This window comes from Physeter macrocephalus, chromosome 14 (genome assembly GCF_002837175.3).
Source record: "Physeter macrocephalus isolate SW-GA chromosome 14, ASM283717v5, whole genome shotgun sequence".
NCBI classification, from domain to species: domain Eukaryota; kingdom Metazoa; phylum Chordata; class Mammalia; order Artiodactyla; family Physeteridae; genus Physeter; species Physeter macrocephalus.
Genome location: NC_041227.1, coordinates 1,338,868 through 1,346,958, shown reverse-complemented (window position 1 = coordinate 1,346,958; position 8,091 = coordinate 1,338,868).

Sequence of the window (8,091 nt, the reverse complement as noted above, 5' to 3'; positions counted from 1 at the left end):
GGGAGGGTCTGAGGGAGGGTCTGGGGGGAGATCTGGGGGTGAGGTCTGGGGGAGGGTCTGGCGGAGGGTCTGGAGTGGGGGACTGGGGGGAGGGTTTGGGGAGAGGGTTTGGGGGTGGGGGCAGGTACCCAGCTACTGCCCAGTCGTTTGTTCACTCATTCACTCACTTCCTCATCTCACCATCTACAGAGCTCTGTCCTGGGCTCTGGGCACACACGGTCGTGACCCTGATGCTAACACTTCCCTCCTGCTTAGGAGACTTTTGGCTGTCAGCATCGGGTGCCCAGAAGCGCTCTCTGAGCCTCAGTTTACTCATCTGTAACCCAGAGACAAAGATGCCCACTTTGCAGGGTGGATGTGAGGATCAGATGGGATTTTGCATCCTGACATCACGCATGCATTCCTTCAAAGCTGAAGCCCTAGGGAGCTAGGAGCTGGGGAACAGGATGATCTAACCAGCGTCACCCGCCCCGCAGAGGGCACGTTGTCCAGGAGACTGCCGCCAGGTGTCGGAGCTCGGGGGCTGCTCCACGGCCCCCCAGTCTTCAGCTTCAGATCAAGGCTGGAGCAGGTAGGGCCATCCCTGCCAGGGGAGCAGGGAGTCAGGAGCAGCTCCCAGAACCCAGCCCAGGGGTACTCTGCACCAGACAGCTCTCCTCTCACACCTGGGGCCTGGAGCTGCGAACCAGGGCTCCCGGGCCCCTGGCCCAGCTTCCCCAGCAGACAGCTGGAGGCAAAATGCTGGAGAGGTGAGGCGTTCTCCTGCACTTTTATCCCTGTGCTGGGAGGGGTCGGAGATAAGGCTTCAAAGGCTTTTGCAAATGTACCTTCAAAAGCCGGGCCTGTTCTGCCTTCTGTTTGGGTTACTGGATTGATGGATGGGGTGGGAGGGTGGTGTGGGGAGCCGGGTGGGGGGCACTGGCCCCCAGATAAATGGGTCACCTATTAGTATGGCCCTGTGGTGGTGGGGCTTCTGTGATGTCTGGGGCTGCGGTCCCCACCCACCCCGTCACTGCAGACAGGCTCTGGATGACCTGGCTGGGGGAGGGGCGGCCAGCGGTAGGCCTGGCCTGGGCAGTTGGGAGGGTGAAGGGGGCCTGGGATTTCTTGGGGGAGGGAGAGGGTGAGGCACCCCCAGCCCTCCCTCCGCTTGGCCTCAACACTTGGCACCCTAGTTTTAAAATTCCTTTTGATAACACAAGAACTGTAAGGATGACCCACCTTGCAAAGCAGTAAAACACTACAAACAAGGCCAAAGTCTCTTTTTATTGTCACCTCTCGTCCCCTTCCCAGGGTAACCTCTGCTTGGGCTGACTGTTTCTTGCCAGATCTTTCTCTGTGTAACCACTTACCTGTGCATTTTAACCATCTTAAAAGTGTATATTTAGTACATTTCCAAATTTGTGCAACCATCACCACTAATTTCAGAACATTTGCATCACCCCAAAAGCAAACCTCATACCTACTAGCTATCACTCCCCTGGCAACACCTAACCTGTTCTCTGTCTCTATGGATCTGCCTCTTCTGGACATTTCATGTAAGTTGCATCACACTATCTTGTCTATAGTGTCTGGCTTTTTTCACTGAGCATAATATTTCCAAGGTTCATCTCTATTGTAGCATGTGTCAATATTCCTTTTTGGGGCTGAATGATATTCCATGGTATGAATAGATATTTTATCCATTTACCTGTCGATGGACATTTGTTTTTTTCCCACTCTTTGGCTACAGTGAACAGTGCTGCTATGAACATTCATGGACATGCTTTTGATTAACACCTGTTTTCAGTTCTCTTGGGTAGATACCTAGGAGTGGAAGTGATGGGTCGCATGGTGACTCCCTGTTTAACTTTTTGGGGAGCTGCCAAAGGATTCAGGATTTTAACAAACCTGAAGGTTATTTAATGGAGCAGCTAATGAGAAGCACACACAGTCTTTAGCACAGCATGTTTTGCACGCCCTGATGTTGGAGTCATCTGAGATCCTTACTGAAAACAATTTTTTCTGTGTCTATTGTAGTGCGTGGGAGGAAGGGCAAGAGATGATAGATGGTAGACAGACAGATGGAGACAGGTAGACAGAATGACGGAGACATAGATGCACCTGTGGGTCGATGGATTGAGAGGTAGATGGATACAGAGATGGATGGATAGATGGATGGATGGATAGACGGATAGAGAGGTAGATGGACAGTTAGATGGGTGGATAGACGGATGGATGGATAGAGAGATTGATGGAAAGACAGGTGGATGGATAGATGGATGGATGGATGGATCGATGTCCAGGCTGGTATGGAGGCTCAGAGCCAGCAGGTCAGAGGTGAAACCGGGGAATCTAGTTTTAGCAAAGCTCTCAGGCAGTCTGTAGGATCAGGCTAGTCTTAGAAGCCCGATTCCCCTCATTCCATCCTAACAGCTCCAGGGTGTCCCTCCCTATGAGTGACCTCACTGAATTTAGTCGTTTCTACTCATAGACTTTCACGTTGCTTCCATTTCTGAGATTCGTTTTATTTTTCCACTGTGGCAAAGTGCTGGAGGGCCATCTTCCCTGAGTCTGGGTGCAACTGATTCTTGCAGGAAGACGAGAAGTGGGCTTGTGGAGAGGGGTCCACGCCCACGTGCTCCAGGCTGAAGGGCTGCACCCCGGCTCTGAGCTGGGCTGCGCAGGAGACCTGGCGAAGGATCCAGCTGGGCCTGCAGAGGTCTGGGTCAGGAGGAGAGGAGGGGTGTCCGTGTGGTCAGAGGGTCCCACCAGGGCTGGATCTGGGTGAGGAGAGGGTGCAAAACTTAAGGCACACCAAAAGCTCAGCAAACAAGAGACGTTACATACATTTCTGGGTTTTGCTTTAATGAAATTTTTATCAAGATGGTTGTGGAGTCACATGCAGAGAGAAAGAAATAATGCAGAGAGGTCCTGTGTGCCCTTTACATGGAAGGCATGGCTGCCTTCATTGGTGATACGTTACCTGCACTGGTGTGTGTCTTAAATTCTACATGGTTTTATCTCCTCTGTAGTTTCCTGGACCCACCACGAAAGCTGAGACAGAGAACATTCCCAGCACCCTTTGTGACCTTACGCTTGTCCTTTTATAAACACACCCCCTCCCTCCGGCCCCTGTCCCTAAACCCTGGCAGCCACTAATCTGTTCTCCATTTCTAGAATGTGTTATTCCAAAAATACTCTATAAATGGGATCACACTGTGTGTGACCTTCTGGGACTAGCTTTTGCACCCAGCATAACGCCCTGAGGTCCTCCCGAGTCACTGGCACTTGTGCAGCGGCTTCTTCCTCTTTACCACTGCGTGATGGAGCTCTGCAGTGTGGATGGGCCGCACGTGTCCATTTATTCCCCCTCGAAGGACGTCTGGGCCCTGTGTGGGTGACCACACATAAGTATCTGTGAACACAAGTTTTCTTTTATTTATTTATTTACTTTTGGCTGCGTTGGGTCTTCATTGTTTCATGCGGTGCAGTGTGGATGGGCCGCACGTGTCCATTTATTCCCCCTCGAAGGACGTCTGGGCCCTGTGTGGGTGACCACACATAAGTATCTGTGAACACAAGTTTTCTTTTATTTATTTATTTACTTTTGGCTGCGTTGGGTCTTCATTGTTGCACGCGGGCTTTCTCTAGTTGCGGCGAGCGGGGGCTACTCTTTGTTGAGGTGCGCGGGCTTCTCATTGCGGTGGCTTCCCTTGTTGCGGAGCACGGGCTCTAGGTGCGCGGGCTTCAGTAGTTGTGCCACGCGGGCTCAGTAGTCGTGGCTCGCGGGCTCTAGAACGCAGGCTCAGTAGTTGTGGCGCACGGGCTTAGTTGCTCCGCGGCATGTGGGATCTTCCCGGACCAGGGATCGAACTCGTGTCCCCTGCATTGGCAGGCGGATTCTTAACCACTGTGCCACCAGGGAAGTCCTGAACACGAGTTTTCATTGCTCTGGGATATAAGCCCAAGATGCAATGGCTGGTTCGTATAGCAGTTGCATGTTTAGTTTTTAAAGAAATGGCCAATAATATTTTGATACACTATTTTAAAAGATCAAAATTCATAGGAAAGAAATCCCGTGATGAATAAATTATCAACATTTGAAATAAAGATAGGACAAGGGTGAGGAGAGGAAGGTGCCTGCTCTCAGGGTTGTACGGACTCAGGGTGGAATCTGCTGCAGGCCCCTCGGGGCAGTGAGCCCTTTGCTAATCTGCAGAGGGGCTGGCCCCACTCCGCCTCGCCAGATTGTTCTATGGGGTAGCTTAGGCACACAGCCCAGGGCCGGCCAGTGTGGGCTGTCCCCTCCGTGGGACCCTTCCTCTTCTCTGCCTGCTGCTTATGGCTCCCTGGGCCAAACTCCTGCTTCTTCAGCCCAGCCAGGCAGCAACCCCCTCAGAGCCTTGAGGTCTGATCCCTCCTGGACGGGCCCACTGATGCCCACCTGACGGGAATCCTCTGTGGCCAGCTCTCCCCCTCTGTCTAGCCAACTCCTGGGCATCCTTGAGGTCTTGGCCCAAGCACCACCTCCTCAGGGCAGCCCTCCTGGACTGCAGATTGGGTCAGGCCCTTCTCTCACAGGCTCACACGGTGCAGGTCTCAGTGGCCTATTGATGGTCCGGGTAACCTCAGAATGCCATCTCCTTGTCCCACCACTGGGCACGTGGTGGGTGCTCCACACACATTTCCTTTTTTTTGTTTAAGATTCTTTTCCATTATAGTTTATTACGAGATATTGAGTGTAGTTCCCTGTGCTATACAGTAGGAACTTGTTGTTTATCAATTTTATATATAGTAGTGTGTATCTGCTAATCCCAAGCTCCTAATTTATCTCTCCCCCTCTTTTCTCTTTGGTAAAAGCATAAGTTTGTTTTCTATGTCTGTGAGTCTGCTTCTGTTTTGTAAATAAGTTCATTTGTATCATTTTTTTTAGATTCCACATATAAGTGATGTCATATGATATTTGTCTTTATCCTACTTCACTTAATATGCTAATCTCTAGGTCCATCCATGTTGCTGCCAGTGGCATTATTTCGTTCTTTTTTATGTCCGAGTAATATTCCATTGTATATATGTACCCCATCTTCTTTATCCATTCATCTGTCGATGGACATTAGGTTGCTTCCATGTCTTAGCTATTGTAAATAGAGCTGCAGTGAACACTGGGGTGTGTGTATCTTTTCAAATTAGAATGTTCTCCAGATATATGCCCAGGAGTGGGATTGCTGGATCATACACACACATTTCTTAAACGGATGTAGGAACAGGGCGATCCCAAAGTGATTCCAACCCTGGCAGATTTTGTCCACAGTTGAAGGAATAATATAAGAAAATTTCCCCAAATGGAAGGACGCACATGTCCACAAGGAGAGGACCTTGAGGGGCCAGAACCGTGCGATGGGCAAGCCCCGCATCTGGGCATCTTGGGGAAACGTTTTCAGGCACCTGGCGTGAGGAAGCTTCTGGAAGCTTCCAGAGAGGAAGGAGACGTCCTAGGCAGGGATCAGGATGCAGCAGGCCTTCAGAATTCTCCTCAGTGACTCTGGAGGGTGGAGGGCGGTGGAGCAAAGTCTGTGTTCCCAAGACCATGACTTCAAGGCTGGAAGCATCTACCTAGGCGCTTGTTGCCAGGCATTAAGGCGGATTCGAGTTCTTATGGACGAGGCGGGCTCCCTAGGCAGGCTGCAGGGTCTGTGTTGCAGCAAACAGGGCGTCAGCCAAGGGAGTGCGGGGCTGGGCTCTAGAGAGGGGTCCCCACGGGGTCGCCAGGGACAGGGGTGCAGCCGGGTGGCCCGGCGGGAGGTGTCCCAGAGGCTTCGGCTGGATTGAGAAGAGATGTAGACAATGGCTGATCCGTTTGGGAATTATGTACTGATAAGAATATAGAATGAAAAAAAAAACAAACAAAAAAGACAACCATTAACCCCAGAGTGCTCAAAAATTGTGCAAAAAGGGAAAAATCAGTACCTTATATAGCTCACCTCTGAATAGTGTTTTGTTTGTTTAACATAATGATTTTATTTTTTTTTTTTAATTTAAATTTACAAAAAAATTGAGAGGGAGGTACAGAGATTTCCCATAATATACCCCCTGCCCCCCACGTTCACAGCCTCCCCCATTATCCACACCCCCCACCAGATGGTGCATTTGTTACAACCGATGAACCTACATTGACACCTCATCCCCGCCCAGGGTCCACAGTTTACATCAGGGATCACTCTTGGTGACGTACATTCTACGGGTTTGGACATTTGTATCCACCACTACAGTATCATACAGAGTATTTTTACTGCCCCCCAAATCCTCTGTGCTTTACCTCTTCATCCCTCTGCCTCAAGCCCTGGCGACCACTGATCTTTTTACTGTCTACATAATTTTGTTTTTTTCCAGAATATCATAGATTTGAAATCACACAGTCTGTAGCCTTTTCAGATTGGCTTCTTTCACTTAGTTAAATGCATTTAAGGTTCCTCCATGTCTTTTCACGGCTTAATAACTCATTTCTTTTTAGTGCCATTCACCTGCTGAAGGACATCTTAGTGGCTTCCAAGTTTTGACAGTTGTGAATAAAACTGCTTTAAACATCTGTGCGCAAGTTTTTGTGTGGACATGAGTTTTCAGCTCCTTTGGATAAACACCAAGGAGCAGAGTTGCTGCATCATACGGTAAGAGTATGATTCGTTTTGTAAGAAACTGTCAAGCTGTCTTCCAAAGTGGCTGCACCATTTCACATCCCCGCCAGCAGTGAGTGAGAGTTCCTGTTGCTCCACATCCTCGCCGGCATTTGGTGTTGTCAGTGTTCTGGATTTTGGCCGTTCTGAGAGTGATATCGTGGCATCTCATTGTTTTAATTTGCGCTTCCCTGGTGACGTATGACGGGAAGCATCTTTTCATGTGCTTATTTGCCTTCTGTATATCTTCTTTGCTGAGATACGTGTTTAGGTCTTTGGCCCAGTTCCAGTTGGGTTGCTTGTCTTCTTACTGAGTTTTAAGAGTTCTTTGTATACTTTGGTTAACAGTCCTTTATCCGATGGGTCTTTTGCAAATAGTTTCTCCCAGTCTGTGGCTTGTCTTCTCATTCTCTTGATAGTGTCTTTTGTAGAACAGGTGTTTTTAGTTTTAATGAAGTTCAGCCTATCAGTTTTCTCTTTTATGGATCGTGCCTTTGGTGTTGTATCTGAAAGGGCATCGCCAGGCCCAAGTCATCTAGGTTTTCTCCTGCGTTATCTTCTTGGAGTTTTACAGTTTGCACTTTACATTTAGGCCTATGATGCATTTCGAGTTAATTCCCGTGAAGGGTGTAAGGTCTGTGTCTAGATTCATCTTTTGCTTGTGGGTGGGTGTCCAGTGGTTCCAGCACCGTTTGTTGAAGAGACTGTCTTTGCTCCATTGTATTGCTTTTGGCCCTTTGTCCGAGATCAGTTGACGATATTTGTGTGGGTCTATTTCTGGGCTCTCTGTTCTGTTCCATTGATCTATGTGTCTATTCTTTCCCCAGTAGCACACTGTCTTCATTACTGTAGCTTTTCAGGAAGTCTTGAAGTTTGGGTAGTCAGTCCTCCAACTTTGTTCTTCTCCTTCAATATTGTGTTGACCATTCTGGGTCTCTTGCCTCTTCTCCATGTGAACTTTAGAATCAGTTTGTCAATATCCACAAAATAACTTGCTGGGATTTTGGTTGGGATTTCACTGAATCTCCCACATCCTCCTGAAACAGCCTTCGCTGGCCGCAGGGTGGAGGCTCTGAGGAGGGGGGCAGAGGGGCCTGGGGCCAAACCTGGTGCCTTGGACTGTTACCCACCTCAACTTCCTTTTGGGGACAATGGTGGCTTCTGGGGTGTCTGCCTCCTGGCGGGGGTGGGCATTCGATGGGAGAACTGCCCGTGTTGGGGAGCCTGGGCGTTGCCCGGCCCGCTGAGACCTCCCAAACGTGCGCTCCTGAGATTGCTTTGTTTGTTGCCATTTCGGGGGTCAGCCGCTGAGGAGGGCGCTGACCCCTCAGCCTTGTGGCCAGGTAGGCCGCGGGCTTAGGGAGGAAGACTGTCAGCGAAGGCAGCTCTGCCCCCGGACATGGCGTCCTGGTGACCAGGGCTGTGACGCCCGTGAGGA